Source organism: Schistocerca gregaria, chromosome 6 (assembly GCF_023897955.1).
Source record: "Schistocerca gregaria isolate iqSchGreg1 chromosome 6, iqSchGreg1.2, whole genome shotgun sequence".
Classification (NCBI taxonomy): Eukaryota; Metazoa; Arthropoda; class Insecta; order Orthoptera; family Acrididae; genus Schistocerca; species Schistocerca gregaria.
This window is the reverse complement of record NC_064925.1, coordinates 360,195,807-360,218,891: the sequence shown is the minus strand read 5'-3', so window position 1 is coordinate 360,218,891 and position 23,085 is coordinate 360,195,807.

The following is a 23,085-nucleotide window of genomic DNA, read 5'->3' as shown; positions in this document are numbered from 1 at the left end:
TGCTACTTTTACCAGGTCATGCCCAATATTGTAGCCCTGATCCCTATCAACACTGTTTCCCTCACCACCCACTAGCACTTTCTGACTTCTCTATTTTTTGCTGCCCACCTCCATCACATATAGTGCACAAAGCTTTCCCTCTTGTTAACTCATCTATGGTGTTTTGGTAGTAATAACTGTCTTGCATATTATCTTATCTTCCTTCTTTAAGCCCTCAAGTTTTCATATGTCATCTGGAGCAGTCCCAACAATCAGTCTTTCCTCCTCATCCTGTCTGGTAAGTCTCCACTGATCTGGTGTTCTGGGCTTCTTTTCTGAACTTTACCCCTTTTTCTAAACTTGACCAGTTATTTTTCTTCACCTCTCTTCCTGCCCCACAACCCTTCTGCCAGACAAAGGAGCCACAGCCTCTGGAAGCTTGCAAACTTTGATACCTTTATATGTATGCTCTCCTATCACTGCTTGGTGAGTACATTTTTTATCTATCCAATTACATTATATATTTTCAAAGAGAAATATTGTTTGACACTCTTCAAACAAATTAATGCAGTAATAAATTTTTTTAGTGGAATGAGGTATTGTGTTTCAGAGTAGTGATGAAATTGTTGGATTACAGCACAATGGAAATTATTTAGGTTTATTAGAATTAATAGCCAAATGGGACATTTTTGTCTCTGAACATAGTGTTCACGATGTCGCCTTTCAGGCCGAGTTCTTTTTTAATATTTGACTTGTAAGTATTTCATCTTATCGAGTCAGTACAAACTTTAATTTTATTAATGTACTATATACCTAATGTTTTAGTACAGTTAGCCTAATTCTGAAGACGACGCTTGTAGTAGCGTCGAAACCAGGTCAATTTTGACTTAATATTTGTGACCGAGGGCTTATTTGTTACAATTACAATCTATACATATTCATGCAAATTAAGAAAGGGGACATATGCCACACCTGTCAAAAACAATATACAAGGAACTTATTCATCTAATTTCATCAAGCCAGCTGGAACATATTATTTGGGAATTTAATAGATGCAAATATTATTGTATTTCATTGGACTACCTTCCAGATATATCATATGTAGACCAGCTGACTCTGATTGTAAACTATATCCTGCCATTGGAACCAGTGGTAAGAATTGTGAGGTTCTTGGACTTGGAGCAACTCACCAAAAGCTTACTTGATTTTTTAAATGAGAATGACACCTATATCAAAGATTGTGATGGGCGAAGCTGTGACAGTGACAGCAATGTGAGTGGGAAGTACAGTGGCTCAGAAGCATGAATTAAGAAGATAAATAAATATACACAATACTCTCCCTGCTATGCGTATTCTTAAATTTTGTTCCAATTGTGCTGCAGAATACCATAGAGAAACATCCATTTACTTCAATTTTGTTGAAAGCATATGTATGCTTTTTCCACTTCTAGATATTGATGGGGTCTTCTTTAGAGGGTACTGAAATAAAGTAGATCAAAAATTTTGATTTTTTAAAAGGGCATCACAGACACTAGGCAGTCAATCCAAGCAGGTACCACTGAGGCACTTGTACACTGTTTTACCATTATCGAGAAAGTTTTGGATTACATATCTAGTAACATACAGTTTCAACCACATTCCACTCGAAGACACCATTGTTGTGAAATTATGAATGTTCCTGAATTTTTTGAGCAGATATCGTATAACATGCCTTATAATGAAACCAAGAAGGTGCACTGTTGTGCCTAATTAGTGTGTTTGAGAAATTATGTTAGTCACATTAACTGAAGAATAACAAACTATACTTATAAAAATACAAAGACTTTTTGAAAATTCATGTCTGTAAACTGCTGATATTGTACTAGGCTTTGTTTAAAAATTTGTACAATCATATTAGCTATGTAAAAAGTGATGTGAGTTTGTTTCTTTCTTCCCTTTTTCTCAGTGGCATGATGTGGATGTAAATGTCTTTGTTCTAGCTTTTGATACTGATAATAGGATCATTTGTTTAAAAAATACACTTTTATTTATTTCAGTTTCTCTGTGCTGATTATATGAAGTACGTAGTCTCTGGCTGTTTAATTTAAGATGGAAGTGACAAGCTTGGTGATGCAATGATCGACCAACGTAAGTGCTTTATCATTAATTCTTTTATCTTTTGAAAGTCAATCTTGCATCTTTGTTTTAAAGTCTGATTAACTTTTTACAAAGTGATTTCCTTTATATAAATATTTACTATGACAGTTTTTTGTGGTCAAGTGCACCTAATGAACAATGACCATTTTGGCCTTCATTTAATTTTCATTTTAGGCAATAAATTCAATAAGTCAGACTTTATTCAACCTGAAAATAATAAGCATTTTAAAAAGTTTCAGTAAAAATGAAAACAATTTTAGTTTCCCATCTTTTGAAACCTTTGAAATGGATTTCCTTTCTTTAAGACTTTATGATACATATGAACAAAAGTACAAAATCTCATCAATTTATGTCAAGGGAACCACTTCAATTGGCGACCATTCATTAGGACTGCAATGTAAGTTTAGTGAGCTTTATGTACACTGCCATAAAAAAATTTGTATATGCTTTTAGAGTTTCAAATTTCAAATCTACTCAAGATTTATTGTTGCAGTGTTGATTGTGGATTATGCGAAATGATTACATCTGCAGATCAACAGGACAAGTGGTTCTGATGTACCAGGTATCAACCATGCTAAAACGCCCATATTAGTATGTGGTGTACCCTCCATAGGCAGCAATGCCAGTGCTGACTCTGGCATTTAGTCAGTCATACAGATGACAAACACTACCATGGGAAATGTTATGCCATGCCTTTTTGACCTATTCAGTAGTTCTGTAAGTGTTGTTGTTTGATGAGTCACGTGAGTCACTTCTCATCCCATAATATTCCACATATGCTCAATTGGGCACAAATCTGGCCAGAGAAGTTGCTGCACAGCTTGAAGAGCATGTTAAGTTTCATGCCAATGTTTGAACAACATATCACCTTTGCACCGCACTGAGCCTTTTGCTACTAAACGGTAGACAAAGGTGGTGCTCTGGTAGCTATGACACTATGCTGTCTGTTTGCAGACAATGCTGAAACCATTACATCTACTATCCCAAAGGTGGCATATACTGTCATCAGATCATAATTAACATCATCTTTCCAGGTATACAATTTTTTCCGGCATTGTATTTATAAATGATGTTGTTACATAATTACAAGCTGTGTTCTTTCTCATGTTGACATACATATGTTATAATATGGTCTGACATGAACAAACAAAGCAATTAAACAGCAATAAGTATTGAAAAAAAGAAGAAAAGAGTTCACATAATTGCTCAGATAACATTTGCAAGTAGAAATATTTTTTCCAATGATTGAAAATACACTGCTACACACAAGGCAAGGATATTATTTTTATTCCTCTGTTTATGCATGTAACAAACTTTTGTCAGTCAGGTGGATAAGTCATTGTCTGTAATCTGTCTTAATTCAGTCTTCAAATTTGTTAGTTAGTTATATTATGCATGAATTTATCTTCAACAAGGTGACTGACTTTGTGTGCAGCTTGAACAGTATGGAACATGCTATTAAATTGTTTCCACAGATCTATAATTTCTTGTTGAAAATTCATGCTTTGAGACAATATTGAGTGTATGAAAATTTGTGGTAATGTCTTATGGGACCAAATTGCTTAGGTCATCAGTCCCCAAATTTTCAATGTTTCTTTGTCATTCCTGGCATACTGCAAAATTTGACATTCCAGAATGAGATTTTCACTCTGCAGCGGAGTGTGTGCTGATATGAAACTTTCTGGCAGATTAAAACTGTGTTCTGGACTGACATTATAGCTCAGGACCTTTGCCTTTTGCAGGCAAGTGCTCCACCATCTAAAATGGTGAACCACTTGCCCCACGAAAGGCAAAGATCCCGAGTTCGAGTCTCGGTCAAGCACACAGTTTTAATCTGCCAGGAAGTTTCAAATTTGACATTGTTTTTTAATGAGTCATTTGTATTTGAATTGAAATCATCTATCTTCTCATTATCTGTAATCACAAAAAAGAGAAAATTCATGTCACTGATATCCCAGTTGCAGGTTTCAGAGCAGAATGTAGTTTCATAGTGTTATCTTCAGAACTATCAGGCTTGGTGGCTGTCATGAACTTCCTCCTATGTTATCAATAATAATCAGCAATTTTTCTCACACAGAATTTTAGGAATTCTGTCACTACTTGTGTACATACATTTTAAGCAAAAAGGAAGTTCATAAAAATACTTAAAACTAAAAAATGTACTCATATGGTTCCTGTAGATCTTCATCAAAATTATGGCTCATTCAGTAATTGTTTGCATCTAGCAGGCCTGATAGGTTTTTTCTAGACCAATAAGGACTCTGCTAATTAACAAATTTTATCCATTCTTTTTATTTTCTTCATATCATATTTCAGTATAATTTCACAACTCTAGTTTCCATGCTTTAACATCACAATTTCATGGTAGAAACTTCAAAAATCCTCCATAGATCACTGGGACACCACAACTTCAGACACTCCAGAAATGGCTAACATATAACTACTCCTGCTTGTTTCCCTGTAACAGACTGTACTTCACTGCTACACAAAAATCAACAACAAAGATACAATAGCTTACAACTCACAGAGATTTCAATACATCAATATTTACATCCATAGGTAAGTGTACAATACAGATATGATCAAAATTATTTCCAAAAAGATATAAATATATTTAACATTTCATAAAAGCAACAACAATAGGAAACAATAAGTATTATATTAATGATGTATCAAGATAGTAAATACTTTAGCATTTGGTGTATCATAATCTACGATAGTTGGTGACAAACAAGGTGTATTGAGCACTTCAATTACATGGTCTACTGTTAAAACGTGAACCTGGAGACCATAAAATCATGAGACCAAATCCCAGGCAGACAACAGAATTTTTCAATTTGCCTTTACACCTGCCTTCAGATCTCAGTGGTGTGAAGATATAGCAGGAACAACATATGCTTCAGATTCCATGTTAAATTGTAGGTCCCCTTTCCCCACTATGGTTACTCGGGTAGGTTAAGGGCACATAAGTCGGTCAGGTGGTGTACAATTAACACTGGTTTCTTTTTGTCAGCATCTATATAGGCCCAGGCCTAGGGCAAGGAGTACAAAGGGGATGCCACAAAACTCCATCAGTGTTTGCATTTTTCAGTAGCTTTGGGGGTGGTGGACAATAGTAAAAAAAGTTGAGACTAGCCAGAAGGACAATTACAAGGGCAGTATTTGGTTCAATGTTGAGTTGTGTCCCTGCAGTGTGCGGGATTTCAAATAACTATGCACCCTCTGCCTCAACGTTGCAATATTAAAAGTTTTGGCTGGTTTCACTGTCTAGTGGCAGGGATACATAGTTGCCGCATTACAGGCCAAATACTGCTGAGTCTACAGTATACAATAAGAATACAAATGTTTCTTTTTTTTCATCCATCTAACGTTTGGCACCACCTGGTCCAGCTATTGTACGGCATCATGTAGTTGCTAATGAGCCGTGGATTTGATGAGCAGCCTGTGCGGGCGACTCATCTCTGAACATAGAATATTTCCAGGGAGCCACAGCTCACTGGTTACCTCACACACCTCCACTTATAACATTCTGGCTTGCCAGAATGTTCAGAAGCAGCATCCTTCAGTTCATACTAGCACGTGTGAAACAAATTTCAAAGAACAGAATTAAATGATTAAATGTCAAGCCAATAGTGTTTACAAGATCTTTGTAGTGATGTGGGAGCAGCATGAATTTCAAAATAATTTAAACTAACACAAATTATGAATGAAACAGCATATTAATTAAATGCCTGCATGTAATTTTTTTGGACAAGATATAAAAATTTTTAAATGCACTTTCACTTATGTGCGATTTTGTAAGCACTTCTTGTGCCATTCACTCAACGCTGAGGCACCTTTTTGCACAACTTTTTTTTCCGTCCCACCACACATGCACGCATGGATTTCCGCATGAGTTATTGATCAGCTCACATCAGTCTTTTGACCAAGTGCCTCACAGAAATCATGCCTGCCTCCGAATTCTGAGCTCCATCGTTTATCGTGACAAATCTGTCTACGACGAAAACCAAAAGTAGAAACCCGTCAACAACCCATTTCCAAAAACCAACTAGGATCCTCGCTAAAGATTTCCTCCAGCAGAAAACAATACTTTAAGAACAAAGTCACAAGGCAAACAACTGAATCACAATTAGCTCAAATGCCCACGAGTTCTATTTAATTAACTTCAGTCAATCCTTCCTACCACCACACATCAAAATTGTGTGCACATACAGTTACAATTTTAATACCCTTCAAATTGACCACTAATTTCTTTGTCACATTCTTATACAGAGCATAAATTAATACATATTTTACCTAAATCCACGAGATCACTGACCTCCACACACCCTCAGTGCCTAAACTTCCCCTTTTTGTACACGTACAATGCCACAATAAACTAACAAATTACTAATGAATCCTAAGTAAACATATAAGTTATCCCTCCAAAATTACTACTAGTAATTACAGATTAGAGCAGCTTTTCACTTCTGCCCTTTCTCTATATACCCTTAGCAATTTTAAATTTCTCTCATTTCCACATATGCAGCAGCAATGATCGTAACGTCCTACCATACCAACACAATCAGTCTCACTAGAATCGCGCTCCTCCTTCATATACCAATTTGTATGAACATCATTACACAAACTATTCCCATCCACACTATTTACTTCAGCTGTCTCTAAATTTTATGTTCGTTCTTCCACAAATTTCCCCAATTCACTACCCACAGCATGTACAACTTTACTGTTTTTCTCCTCCAAAACATCGAAACTTGCAGCTTCAACAAAATTACACTTCAATTCACCATTAAACACTTTAACTTCCGAAATAAAACTTTGATGCCTAAGCCATCACCACCATAAATATTCATCTCAGCAACCTTATCTGTTGATACATCATTTAAATCACTACATAAATTCACATCAGAAACCTTACTTTTCTCTGTCAACAAATTAACTTTACATGAATCGTACACAACTTTATCCTCTGCAGCTACATTACACAAATCACTGTTACATTGTCGTACAATTTTGGGACTTTCAGACTTGCTACATCCTGCTGTGAGTGGACAAAAATCAGCACACACTGCCATTTCTACACACATTTCATTCAGATTAATTCCCGATCCTACTTTACATACATTCTCACATTCACACTCTGATAAACATTTTAGATCCAGACATTCATCAATAAGTATCATTTTGCCTTCATTCGTGACTATAAACGCATAAATTCCTTCCTAAAAAGTGTCAATACCAGTAGCTTTTAAGTCATTACATACTTTACAAACATTCTCACATTCATACACTGACAGATGTTTTAGATCCAAACATTCATCAATAAGTTTCATTTTGCCTTCATTCATGACTAGTAATGCGTGAATTCCTTCCTCCAAAGTATCAGTACCAGTAGCTTTTACGTCATTACATAAATTACCATTACTCTGTCCCTTTAAACAGAAATCATCTACCTCTGCCGATACAATATTTAACTTCAACTGTTGGCAAGACCAATGCTAAGCCTTCCTTAGTAACATTGATGCTTTCCACCAAAACACAGTCACCCTCACTTGCAGCTGGTGAGACCAAAGCTACACTGCCTTCACTAACATCAACGCTTTTTGCCGGCTCACAGATATTTGCTATTACAACACCTTCCTTACTGCAATTGCTACTGTTTGCTAATACCTCTTTAGAAATCTCCACACAATTTGCTTTCACAAAATTCATCTCCTCTTTAACTTCTTTTTGAACCACTGAATCCTTCCATTCATCACCATTCTTACACTCATTCATTATACATTCATAACTTACATCAATTGCTTTTTCAAAGTTACCAATAATTTTTTCAACTTCCTCTTTTACAACGGAACCCATTTCAGTTTGCATTGTACCCATATCAGTCTGGATTGTATCCGTAACTCTTTGAATTGTACTGATATTATTTGCCATAGTATTCATATTATTTCCCAATCCCTGGATCATTTGCATAAGCTGATACATTATGTCTCCCCCACATTCATTCCCCTTGCCTGAATTCCTACTAGTTTCACACTCTGGTTTTGGACTATCTGGCTCACATTCATTTTTAGAATTACACATACTAGGTGACTGTTTTATACCCATGAGATCTATAAGTGGAGCTTGAACTTCAGAAAAAACACAATCTCTCTATTTGTGCAGGCACTTATCTGATCTACGATGGTTCCCTCTGCCTTGGTGATGCCATCAGTCGTAGTGGATGCCGACATTGAAGACTGCCCTGGAGAACTCAAAGAAGCTGCCATGGTACTGCTGTTGAGCTGTGTCTGCCACCGGAGAAAATTGCCTTATGTAACTGTAGCTGCTGCCGATGACCTCATGTTCCAACCGTCTCCGATACCGCTGTCTGTTAAACGCGCTAACTGCTACTGTTCCCTGCACTCAATTTATTTAGACTCTGAGCCCCCAAGAAAATTTCCTTTAATGTGATAGATTAGGTCCTCTGTGGATAGCATGTGTCAATTGTGAAATTTACTGTGTAATTTCACTATCTCCAGAAACCGATCTCACACTGTGTTTTGTGAGTGGTTCACTCTACAGAAATCTCTACTGATTTTGCAAAGGTTCCTACACTTCACATAGTATGCTGAATAACAGAGAGCAAAGGAATTACCACTTTGCAGGGCACAAATCCCGGACGAGCCCCCAATTGCAGGCTTTCAAATAACTACGCACCCTCTGACTCAACGTTGAAATATTACAAGTTTTGGCTGGTTCCATTGTCTAGGGGCTGGGACATGTAGTTGCCACATTACAGGACAAATACCATTGAGTCTATAGTGTACAATAAGAATACATACATGAATCGAATGGTTCAAGGTTTCTATCACTCGGCAATTGTGAATTAAGAATGTAACATATAAATCTATAAATGAAAGATTGCAATTAAATAAAATTTGCAGGTACTATCTTAATGATTTTAAATGATGAGTATGATAGTAGAAGTCCTTTTGAGAATGCGGTATATTTCTGCAAAACATTTACTGGTGTCGATGGTCCAGCAATTAAATAAAATATAAGCTGAATAACAGGAAAACTCTCGTAACCATGCGCAAACTGCTCCATACTCTAAGTCTCTCTCCTCTGACTGTGCATCTGTCACACCGTACCATTGTGGGCACTCCGTGTCCTGTACCATCCTCTCCAGCACTGGTCCACGTCCTTTCCAGAAACGATGCTCCTCCCCACTTCCATACTGACTCTCCACGTGTCCTTTTTGCAACGATCACTGTGATTGGCTAGAGTGGTCCCGCCCTGTCTTCCAGCCTACGCACAGTCACAAACATAATGAAACATATTCGAAATACTGGATTTACACTTAAATACTTGAAATTAAATAAATATTCCTACAGCTCGACCATTAACACGTTCTAACACACATTATTAAATACACAAACAATTACGTAAACATATATCAAAAGAAAAGAAGCAAAAGGTAGGCCAGGAGACTAATGTCTCTGTGCTTTCTAACACACAGTAAATAATTTAAGCAATTTCTGCATGAATAGTATATATCAAATATAAACAAAGAAGTAGACAAATAAATATATTTACAAGCACGCTGCTACCACTTTTTCGTGTAACTATGGAGTACTTATGGCCTGACACGATCGATAGTAATCAGCCACTTTGACCTCCAATAACTCATGTACTATTTAAGTTACATGCCTGAAATTCATACCAATTTAGGTTTACACTAATAGCTTTCTAAAGACATGTAGATCAATGAAATCGGACAAACCATTTAGATTTTGGAAATTCATTGCTGGGTGTTACTTGTAAAATTTATCATCAGATGCTAAACTTTAAACATAAAATATATTTAAAATTTGATTTCACCATCAAAATCGTCATGCAACTAATAGTAATGTACATGTTTCTTTTTGAGGTATCATGATTCATCTGGCTTCTATTCATTTCTATACGAACTGTGAAATGTCTGCCATTAAGGTTTCACAAAGTCCACCATCTTTGGCACTTCTGGCATGTCTCCTTCAATGTCACAAAGCACCGCCCTCGTCACAGCGGAATTCCCAGCCAAGCGGCTGGACCATGTGCTGGGGCTACCCCTCTCGTCCGGCTAACGTTTGGCACCATGTGGTCCAGCTATTGTGTGGCATCACATGGCTTCGATGAGTGTCCTGTGCAGTCACCTCAACTCTGAACATAGAATATTTCCAGGGTGCCATAGCTCACCCATTACCTCACAGGTGTTATTGGGACACTAACTGGTCTAAGATGGAAACACTTGACCCAGAGATGTATTGGATGCCTGCTGCCATGGTACCAATCACCACAGCAGATCCTCTACATCACAACTATGGGGCACCTTCATTTGATAACCCCAATATTTCTGGTAAGTGACTTTTCACCCAACCAAGCACACCTTGTTCTTTTGACAGCACTCAATTTCGACTCTAATCATGATCTGCTTCTACTACAGGCATCCATTATTTTCTCCATGGGGTGACCTGATCCAGCTGACAAAGGTCATTGTGAAATTTTGTACACACATTGCTATCCAGCTAACTGTAAGTGTTGCTGTGCGGGTTCTAGTGAGTACTTCTCCTGCTTATGGGTGAGCTGCATTGTCATTTGTACCCTACAGCTACTGTCCTGTACAACCGTGATTCATTCAACTAATTATTTTAATCACTTTTATAAATGACTCCTGATGACTGATTGACCACATTCTTGTATTATAGGAACTTTCACACCCAATTTTCTCAGCTTATTGTTTAGTTTGATGACAACCATTGAGGGATCACTCACTTTCATTTATAGCTGCACTCTGGAACATCATAATTCTCATCAGGCATGAAGTGATTACTTGTAGGTATTAAATATCAAAATGGAAACTTTCTGGCAGATTTAAACTGTGTGCCAGGTGAAGACTCAAACTCAGGACCTTTGCCTGTCACGGGACAGGTCATGAGTTGTACTTGGGTAGCTCAGTTGGTAGAGCACTTGCCCATTAAAGGCAAAGGTCCCAAGTTTGAGACTCGATACAGCATACGGTTTTCATATGCCAGGAAGTTTCAAATCAGTACACACTCCACTCCTGAGTGATACTTAATTCTGGAAATATGAGAACTATCAATCAACTGCACCGTATTACATTTGTAACAAACGTTTTTAAGTTTTTAAAAAAATAATCATTTATAAATTTCTATTAAACAAAGATTGTAATTCTTTTATACAGAAATACACCTGAGAAAGCACCTGTAAGGTCCAAAACTGGTCATGGATTTCTGAAAGGACTATAGTGTAGTGATATGGACTTTCATTCCTTTAAATTCTAATTTGCTAATAACACCTTGCATTATATTATGGTATAAAAGTTCCAGTTCCATCAGTCATGTTTGTTAATGACAGTTCTGAATGGTTGTGTTTTGCATCAATTTGTGTACTAATAGATATTGCCGTGGTTGTAAGTTGTCAGCATTGCAGGTGTTAGCTGTTGCTCTTTTTTAAAAAAGTAGTCTAACCAACATAGTGAGAAGTGTGAAGGAACTTACAAATGCACACAAAATAGGAAACAAACTAATGAATGAAAAAGGAAGATGTAATAAGGTGTAAAAAGTGAACTGGAACCTTCCAATCAGTATTATCAATATTAGCTCCCAAGATGAAAAATTCTAACTTCATTAAATGAAAGTATTGATGATGTTGTTGGTGTTGATACTTAAGAAGCATTAAAGTATAGCCTTTGTGATAGTAGCCTGGATTTTCCAACATCTGGAGACAAGTAAATAGAGGAGAAGAGAGATCGTGACAAGAAAAATTGCGAAGAGTGTATTGAGGAAAAAGACAATTATTACACATGGCTACAAGTGCATGTGTGGAAGTTGTGATAAAACTGTGTTTTACAGATGCAAAAAACAAAAAGGAACGTTCAATAATTTCGTGAATTAGATAATTAATGATGAGTTTATTACTGTTCGTGGTGCTCTGCAACAACTACTGAAGTAAAACAAAGCCTTTTAATAGTTTTAGAAAACTGTTCTTTATTTCCATTTGTGGTAACATGGTGTTTTTCTCTTTTCTCTACCCACACTATACATTATACTATTAAATATTACCTGTGCTGTACTTTGTTAAACTTTATTAATAAATTTAAAGTTTTCACATAACCGAGGATGACAGTATGATTAGTTTCTGACGAAACATTTTCTTTCATGAAATATTCTATATTTACCATTCACTAAAACCATAAGCTCTTCAAAATTCAACCCTGCTGATAAATATTTGCTTTAGGTTGACATGCATTAATTAAGAGCTCTTGTTCTCCAATTAGCAATGAACATATTTCTTTTTCCAGAAACTGTCTATTAAAAATGTTAACAGTTTTCAAAGTTATCATATCGTGGGATGTTCAAATCTTAAAATGTATTCTTGTAAAGATTCCACTGGTATAATTTAGTGGCTCTGATTTCCTAAACAGAAAAATGAGTAACTTTTCTACAATGACATGTTAGTTTGTAAAATATTCCAATTAGATAATTTAACCTCCAACAAAATTATTTATGGGCTTTGGAAATTCCAATGCACTAAACTTCTCTTTCATAAAATAGTACCTGCCATTTTTCAATTTTACAGGTTATAGTTAATTAAGTTAAGTCCATTGCCTCATGTGATTTTGTATTTTTTACTTTTGCTGTCTTTTATATTAATATCTAATGTGTAGTAGTCTTATATTTGCCTTTTTACAATTTTTGTATAGGCATCGCTCACAAAGCCAGAGGTAGTTTGTGGTGAACATTGTCAGTATAGAACTATGTCATTCATTCAGTTATTCATCTTGTTTGAATGGTCAAGATGTCTGTTACTTGTGTAGCCACTTGTAGACTAAATGGGTTGCTGACTTGTGTAGTACTAGCTGACAAAATTACTGCTTAAAAGCTGATCCATACTACGTTTAAAACAATAAAGGCAAATGCACTAAAAATAAATATAACAGTACTGTGACCATTTTTGATGTACTTTTTAAGTTAAACAGAAAGACTGGAAGATATGAACATCCATGAGATTTAAGGGACTTCAAGACCAGCCCAGTAACTTTGCATGTGGAATTCCAGTTCCAGAGTAAAACACTGATTAGAAAAATGCTGCAAAATGTTTTGCTGAACATGAAAATTTGGCAAAAGACCACAAAGCTGTGAGGGATATGATACAAAGGCTCAAGATAGCAGGGCAGAGTGATGAAAGATTACAGGAAAATTTTCAGAAGGGGAAATAGTATTGACAACATTGTTGCCATTGTAGTCAAGTCACTGGATTATAATGATTCACCATTGCAACACTCTAATGAATGTTTCAGATCATATTCTTGTGGGAACTACATAAATTTGCTGGAGCTCGTAGCAGAATTTGATCTCCTTCTTATATGAGCTTATAAGGAGATGTGGGCCAAAAGGAAATGGTGGAGCATCATATTTGTCAACTGAAATATGATGGTTACCCAGAAAGTAATACACTGCATTTTTTCTTCAATAATTCGTTATTGAACAGAATGAGAATTACACACATGAAAGAATTGTGTTTTATATACACACACTATTTTTCCATGTAATCTCCATCCCTTTCTATGGGCCTTCCTCCAGCACAAAACAAGCATGTGTATGCCCTGTTGGTACCTATTTTGTCCTGGTGGTGGAGCCATTGCTACACTGTGTGAATCCTCATTGTTCTCAAAATGTCTTCCCCAACTGGCATCCTTTAATGGCCTAAATAAGTACTTGCTGCAACATGTCAGGTGTGACAGCTATGGATGGTCTCCCTGACTGCAGCAAATTGTGGAGCTCCGCCAGACTACCTTCTGATGACCTCACCATCCACACCCAATGACTAACTGTACTTCTGTTGAGAGCAGATGCTTCACAGACTTTGCACAACATTAGCGAATATTCCCCACAGTTTCTTTCTCTACAGTGAGGAATTCAATGACAGTGTATGGCTTGTAATGTACATCACCTACAGATGCCATTTTGAAACTGTCCTGCAGCTGCGCTATCTATCAGAAGAAATGGAGAACTGGTGTTCCCACTCAGGAGACTTTAACTAATCCATACATGTTGTTGTTGTAGTTGTGGTCTTCAGTCCTGAGACTGGTTTGATGCAGCTCTCCATGCTACTCTATCCTGCGCAAGATTTTTCATCTCCTAGCACCTACTGCAACCTACATCCTTCTGAATCTGCTTGGTGTACTCATCTCTTGGTCTCCCTCTATGATTTTTACCCTCCACGCTGCCCTACAATACTAAAATGGTGGTCCCTCGATGTCTCAGAACATGTCCTACCAACCAATCATTTCTTCTAGTCAAGTTGTGCCACAAACTTCTCTTCTCCCCAATCCTATTCAATACCTCCTCATTAGTTACGTGATCTACCCATCTAATCTTCAGCATTCTTCTGTAGCACCACAGTTCGAAAGCTTCTATTCTGTTCTTATCCAAACTATTTATTGTCCATGTTTCACTTCCATACATGGCTACACTCCATACAAATACTTTCAGAAACGGCTTCCTGACACTTAAATCTATACTCAATGTTAACAAATTTCTCTTTTTCAGAAACACTTCCCTTCCAATTGCCAGTCTACATTTTATCCTCTCTACTTTGACCACCATCAGTTATTTTGCTTCCCAAACAGCAAAACTCCTTTACTACTTTAAGTGTCTCATTTCCTCATCTACTACCTTCAACATCACCTGAATTTCTCAACTGCCTTCCATTATCCTCGTTTTGCTTTTGTTGATGTTCATCTTATATCCTTCCTTCAAGACACTATCCATTCCATTCAACTGCTCTTCCAAGTCCTTTGCTGTCTCTGACAGAATTACAATGTCATATGTGAACCTCAAATTTTTCATTTTTTCTCCATTGATTTTAATACTTACTCCGAATTTTTCTTTTGTTTCCTTCACTGCTTGCTCAATATACAGATTGAAAAACATTGGGGACAGGGTACAACACTGTCTCACTCCCTTCCCAACCACTCATCCCTTTCATGCCCCTCGACTTTAATAACTGCCATTTGGTTTCTATACAAATTGTAAATAGCCTTTTGCTCTCTGTATTTTACCTTCAGAATTTGAAAGAGAGTATTCCAGTCAAGAATGTCAAAAGCTTTCTCTAAGTCTACAAATGCTAGACATGTAGGTTTGCCTTTTCTTAATCTAGCATCTAAGATAAGCTGTAGGGTCAGTATTGCCTCACTTGTTCCAATATTTCTACAGAATCCAAACTGATCTTCCGCAAGGTCGGCTTCTACTAATTTTCTCATTTGTCTGTAAAGAATTTGCATTAGTACTTTGCAGCCGTGACTTATTAAACTGATAGTTCAGTAATTTTCACATCTGTCAACACCTGTCAACATACATAACGTTTCATAATTGTCAAATGGGGAAAACATATACAGATTAGATAAATAACATGCACCGTTCACAGTGTGTATGGCTAGCCCTTACAGTCAACTACAAGATTATGTCAATCCCAATAGGTGGTAGCACACTTCAGCAGACTTTTATTCCTGTTTGCATGGCATAAATACCACTAGAAGGTAGCACACTCTCAGATATTCCAATTCACTCACTTTAGAGTAAAATTACATCAGATATCATTATATGTTGTAGTAGTTGTTGTTTTTGTTGTTGTGATCTTCAGTTCGAAGACTGGTTTGATGCAACTCTCCATGCTACTGTATCCTGTGCAAGCCCTTTCATCTCCGAGTGACTACTGCAACCAACATCTTTCTGATCTGCTTACTGTATTCATCTCTTAGTGTCCCTCTATGATTTTTACCCTTCATGTTTCCCTCCAGTACTAAATTGGTGATCCCTTGATGCCTCAGAATGTGTCCTACCAACTGATCCTTTCTTCTAGTCAACTTGTGCCACAAATTCCTCTTCTCCCCAATTCTATTTAGTGCCTCCTCATTTTTTATGTGATCTACCCATCTAATCTAATGCCACATTTCAAAATCTTCTGCTGTCTTCTTGTCTAAACTGTTTATCATCCATACTTGGCTACACTCTGTACAAATACTTTCAAAACGGACTTTCTAGAACTTACATCTATATTCGATGTTAACAAATTTCTCTTCTTCAGAAACGATTTTCTTATCACTGCCAGTCTACATTTTATATGCTCCATATTTCTACCATTATCAGTTATTTTGCTTCCCAAGTAGCAAAACTCATATATTACTTTAAGTGTCTCATTTCCCTACCTAATTCCCCCAACATCTTCTGATGTAGTTTCACTACACTCCATTCTCCTTGTTTTGCTTTTGCTGATGTTCATTTTATATCCTCCTTTCAAGACACTGTCCAATCCATTCAACTGGTCTTCCAAGACTCTTTCTGTCTCTGACAGAATTACAATGTCATCAGCAAACCTCAGAGTTTCTATTCCTTCTCCCTAGACTTTTAATTTCAACTCGCAGTTTTTCTTTTATTTCCTTTCGTGCTTGATCGATATACAGATATAGTAACATCACTCCCTTCTCAACCATTTCTTCCCTTTCCTGTCCCTGGGCTCTTATAATTGCCATTTGGTTTCCATACAAATTTCTTTGGAATTGGTGTTATTATATTCTTCTTGAAGAAACTGGATGTTGTTTATTCACAGAGCCTTGTTTCAAGTTTGGTCTTCATGTGCTCTGTCAAATTCTTCATGCTGTATCACATCTCCCATCTCTTCATCTACATCTTCTTTCATTTCCATAATATTGCCCTCAAGGACATCTCCCTTGTATAGTTCCTCTATATACTTCTTTCACCTCCCTGCTTTCCCTTCTTTGCTTATGACTGATTTTCTATCGAAGCTCTTGATGTTCATACAGGTGGTTCTCTTTTATCAAAAGGTCTCTTTAATTTTCTTGTAGGTGTATGCTTCTACATCCTTACTTTTGTTCTCTAGCCATTCCTGCTTAGCCATTTTTCACTCCCTGTCAATCTCATTTTTGAGACGTTTGTATTCCATTACCTGCTTCATTTACTGCATTTTTATATTTTCTCCTTTTGTCAATTAAATTCAATATCTCTTGTGTTCTCCAAGGATTTCTACTAGACCACATTTTTTTTACATACTTGATCCTCTGCTTCCTTCAGTATTTCATCTCTCAAAGCTACCCATTCTTCTACTACTGCATTATTTTCCCTTGTTCTTGTCAATTGCACCCTAATGCTACCTCTGAAACTCTCTATAACCTCTGGTTCTTTCAGTTTATTCAGGTCCGATCTTCTTATATTCCTACCTTTTTGCAGTTTCTTCAGTTTTAATTTACAGTCCACATCTGACCCTGGAAATGTCTTACAATTTAAAACCTGGTTTCTAAATCTCTGTCCAACCATAATGTAATCAATCTTCTCATCAGCTGCAGAACTAGTTGAAATATAAATTTGTATTACTGTGGTGGGTGTGTACTTCATGTCTATATTGGCTACAATAATGCATTCACTATTCTGTTCCTAGTAGCTTATCTGTGTTCCTGGTTTTTTGTTCATTATTAAACCTATCTGATTTTGTATTTATAATCCTGCCACCCAATGTCACTAATTCCCACTATATCTAACTTTAACCTACCTATTTCCATTCTTAAATTTTCTTGCTCATGTGCCTTGGGATCTGATGTTTCATGTTCTGATCTGCGGAACATCACTTTTGTTTCTTCTAGTAATGACATCCTCCTGAGTAGTCCCCACCCAGAGATCTGAATGAGAGACTATTTCAACTCCAGAGTATTTTTATTGAAGAGGATGCCATCTTCATTTAACCATACAGTAGAGCTGCATGCCCTCAGGAAAAATTATGGCTGTAGTTTCTCCTTGTTTTCAGCCCTTTGCAGTACCAGCACAGCAAAGCTATTTTGGTTGCTGTTATAATGCCAGTTCAGTCAATCATCCAGACTGTTGCTCCTGCAACTACTGAAAAGGCTGCTGCCCCTCTTCAGGAACTACACATCTGTCTGGCCTCTCAACAGATACCCTTCCATTATGGTTGCATGTATGGTACAGCTAACTGTATAACTGAGGCACACAAGCGACCATACCAATTGCATGGTCCATGGTTCATGTGTGTGTGTGTGTGGGGGGGGGGGGGGGGGGGGGTAGGGGAGGGGGGTAGGGTGATGTAGTAGTTGTACTGACAGAAAAATCTATTTTGTAGGATTCTGAATGAGATATGGTATATCATACAGTAATCCATTTGAGGCTCTGAGCACCATAAAAGTGAATCATCATTGACTGTGAGACTGTAGCATTTTTTCAAGCTTCTGATAGCTGTTGATCTTATGGTGGGTCAGGTTTGCTGTTGGCCTTCATTGTACACAGTATATGAATATTCACAGAAAGCTGTCTCACTGATTTCTTTGATATTCACTTAATGTGGGATCGATGACGGTGTGCTTTTGATCCTTATGGTTCTCAGTGCTTCATTTCTATTCTAGTTAAGTGATCATGAGAACTTAATAATTTCCACAAACAGCAGTTTCTGTTTGGTGTCAGCTGTTTACTGTGCAGCCATCTGATTTTGTGTATAGTGTCAACACGAACTCTGTTGACTCTGTGCTAACAGAAAAGAAAGTTAGCAGAAAAAGTTGGCTGTAAAGGAACAAAGGTCTCCCAGATCAGATCTGTTGACTAAAAAAGTGACAAAATCAAAGAAGCGTGACTGCAAGTGAACAAAGAAGTGTGTAATAAATGTAAATTGTGTGGGTGCAACATAAAAATGTCTGATGTGCAGCTAGCAAGTTAGTTCATTAGCTAATACATGTGATAGTGATCTTATGTATTTGTCAGAAAAAATAAAGAAGCCTGAAAACTTCCACTTACAAGAAAATGCGAAACACAGAGTAACAAAAGCTTAAATGTTATTTCATTCTTGCCCTAAACTGTACTTAATTATATACAAAATAACAAAATTCCTCAAAAACACCGAGCGAAGTGGCGCAGTGGTTAGCACACTGGACTCGCATTTGGGAGGATGACGGTTCAATCCCATGTCCAGCCATTCCGATTTAGGTTTTCCGTGATTTCCATAAATCGATCCAGGCAAATGCCGGGATGGTTCCTTTGAAAGAGCATGGCCGACTTCTTTCCCCGTCCTTCCCTAACCCCATGAGACCAATGACCTCGCAGTTTGGTCTCTTCCCCCAAACAACCCCAACCCCTCAAAAACAACTCTTTCTTCTTTCAGACAAGTTATGCTTATTATGCATACTATTACTGTGACTACTATTATTATTATTTATTTCTTATCTCAGATGTTATGTCTGGTCTAAAGTAGAAAGTGACACGGACCTTGATCAAGCGTGACTTCCTTTTAATTGTACGGTATATGTTATATTGCATTTAGGAACTTTCAGGTAATCGAACATGTATCAATAATTATGGATTTCTGTAGCCGTATATATAAGTTTGGATGTAGCTGTATTGCATTGATGTACTGGTGGATATTGTGTGGTATGACTCCTGTAGTTGATAGTATAATTGGTATAATGTCAACTTTATCCTGATGCCACATATCCTTGACTTCCTCAGCCAGTTGGATGTATTTTTCAATTTTTTTCCTGTTTTCTTTTGTATATTTGTTGTATTAGGTATGGATATTTCGATTAGTTGTGTTAATTTCTTCTTTTTATTGGTGAGTATGATGTCAGGTTTGTTATGTGGTGTTGTTTTATCTGTTATAATGGTTCTGTTCCAGTATAATTTGTATTCATCATTCTCCAGTATATTTTGTGGTGCACACTTGTATGTGGGAACGTGTTGTTTTATAAGTTTATGTTGTAAGGCAAGCTGTTGTGCGGATGGATATGTGTGTATGTGCGAGTGTACACCTGTCCTTTTTTCCCCCCTAAGGGAAGTCTTTCCGCTCCCAGGATTGGAATGACTCCTTACCCTCTCCCTTAAAACCCACATCCTTTCGTCTTTCCCTCTCCTTCCCTCTTTCCTGAAGAAGCAACCATCGGTTGCGAAAGCTAGTAATTCGGTGTGTGTGTTTGTGTGTTTTGTTCATTGTGCCTGTCTGCCGGCGCTTTCCCGCTTGGTAAGTCTTGGAATCTTTGTTTTTAATATGTTAAATAATTTAGTTAGATGTGAAAGTGTTGAAGTGAACTTCTTTAGCCAGAAATTTGCTATTTTATCTTTTCCAGGGGATTTCCAGTTGTGAGTAGAATTAATTGCTTTGGTGGCTTCATGTTGCAAAATTATCACTTCAGGCATTTGTGGTATCATCTTGTATGTGTCTGTTTCTGCTTCTATCCACCGTGCATGCCTGTTAAGTTTGACCTTATGTTGCTCCAGAAGTGTTCCATGTCTGTTATGTTTGGTTTATTGTCTATTTTAATGTGTGTGTTATCTATTGTCTGGTAGAATTTCTTTTGGTTTGTGTTGAATGTTTGGTTTTGTGTCCTTCTATTTTCACTTTTTTTGTATCTTCTAAGTCGTTTGGCCAATGCTTGTAATTTCTGCTTCTTTTCATCTACTTGCTCTATCGCTTCTTGTTGTGAGATTTTACCTAACCTTTTTCATTTTTTTTCTGACGTTTGATGTATTACAAATTGTTTTAGCTGTCCAATGTCTTTTCTCAGTTTTTCTATTCTGATCTGTAGCCTGTGTTGCCATGCTGGTTTTGTTGGTTTCTTCTGTGTGTTGGTTGGTTCTGATCTCTGCCTTGTGTGTATATTTAGAGTAGTGAGTACTCCTATATAAACCAGTAGTTGTAACTCTTCCATAGTTGTGTTTTCATTTATTTTGTTGTGTATGATTGTGTTGATAGTTTTTATTGTTGTTTCGACTTGTGAGTTATTTGGCGGTCTATGCAAGAATGGTCTAATGTCTGTATTTGTGTCTTTGTATTCTATATATATCAGCTGAAATTTTTCTTCTATATCTAACATGTGTGTCACTTCGTGTTCTATTTGTACTTGTTCTGGTGGCAGTCTTAAGATTTTGTTTTCTTCTGATTGTTGAATTGATGCGTGTTGTTCTTTGTTTGTTTGCTCTTCTTCTGATTGCACATTATTTTGTTCCAGTATTTGTTGTACTTGTTGTTTGATGTTTTCTAATTCTGACTGGGGTATCCTGTTATTTTTGATTATTACATGGATCTGATCAGCTAGTCGTTGTTCTGTTAAAAATTTTAATTCTGGGTATCTGGTAATAAATGTTGTGTATACTTGTGATCTGTACCCATTTGTGTTGGTTCCTTGGTTTGTTGCTTGGTAATAACAGAACATGAGGTGTCGATTAACTTCATCTGACCATCTCATCCTCTGTCTTTGTTTTCCTTCTAGGGTGGTTGCAGGAAGCATATCCTGCAAAACACCTCTATTTGGATTTAAATCATTTTCCAGTGGCTAGCAGTGTCATTACCATTGTGGGTGGGCATAGGGTTCAAGTGTCGTCCCCGACCATGACGGCGCTTGTCCGAGGCTTCTTTAGTTGTGTCCTGAACCAACTAATCACCCTAAAAGGGGGTTAGCCCTATTAATGGTTTGTTCTTTTCGTCGCCTTTTATGACTGGCAGAACATACCAGAGGCCTATTCTTTTCCCGGGCCTCCACGGGGATTTTCTGGGGCCTCCACGGGTGTTTTCTTGGGCCTATTATTATTATTATTATTATTATTAATTATTATTATTAATTATTATTATTATTATTGTTATTGTTATTACTGTTATTATTATTATTATTATTATTTGCAGTGGCTGTAATTGTATAAATATGTATATAAGCAGAACTGTTATACAGCAGATGCTATTATTTCACACTCTCGTATTTATCTGAATCTATAAACCTTTAAACAGCCAGAAAATACCCGAGAGCCATCACTGGTTGATATTTGAAATAATCAAGTAAACTGTAGATTAGATTAGATTAGATTAGATTAATACTTGTTCCATAGATCATGAATACGACACTTCGTAATGATGTGGAACGTGTCAGGTTAATAAAAGATGTCTGTACAAGAAATTACATTACACAAAATATTGCATGACACTAATGATTAAGGTTTTTTTTTTTTTTTTTTTTTTTTTTTTTACTTACTTTATATCTAAAAATTCAGCCAATGAGTAGAAGGAGTTGTCATCTAGAAATTCTTTTAATTTATTTTTAAATGTTAGTTGGCTATCTGTCAGGCTTTTGATGCTGTTTGGTAGGTGCCCAAAGACTTTTGTGGCAGCATAATTTACCCCTTTCTGTGCCAAAGTCAGATTTAACCCTGCATAGTGAAGATCATCCTTTCTCCTGGTGTTATAGGTATGCACACTGCTATTACTTTTGAATTGGGTTGGATTATTATCAACAAATTTCATAAGGGAATATATATACTGTGAGGTTACTGTGAGGATCCCTAGATCCTTAAATAGATGTCTGCAGGATGACCGTGGGTGGGCTCCAGCAATTATTCTGATTACACGTTTTTGTGCAATGAATACTTTTCTACTCAACGATGAATTACCCCAGAATATGATGCCATACGAAAGCAGTGAATGAAAGTAGGCATAGTAAGCTAATTTACTGAGATTCTTATCACCAAAATTTGCAATAACCCTAATAGCATACGTAGCTGAACTCAGACGTTTCAGCAGACCATCAATGTGTTGCTTCCAGTTTAACCTCTCATCAATGGACACACCTAAAAATTTTGAAAATTATACCTTAGCTACAGACTTCTGTTCAAATTCTATATTTATTACTGGAGTTTTGCCATTTACTGTACGGAACTGTATATACTGTGTTTTATCAAAATTTAAAGAGAGTCCGTTTGCTGAGAACCACTTAATAATTTTGTGAAAAACATCATTTACAATTACATCACTTAGTTCTTGGTTTTTGGATTTTATTACTATACTTGTATCATCAGCAAAAAGAACTAACTTTGCATCTTCATCAATGTGGAATGATAAGTCATTAATGTATATCAAGAACAGTAAAGG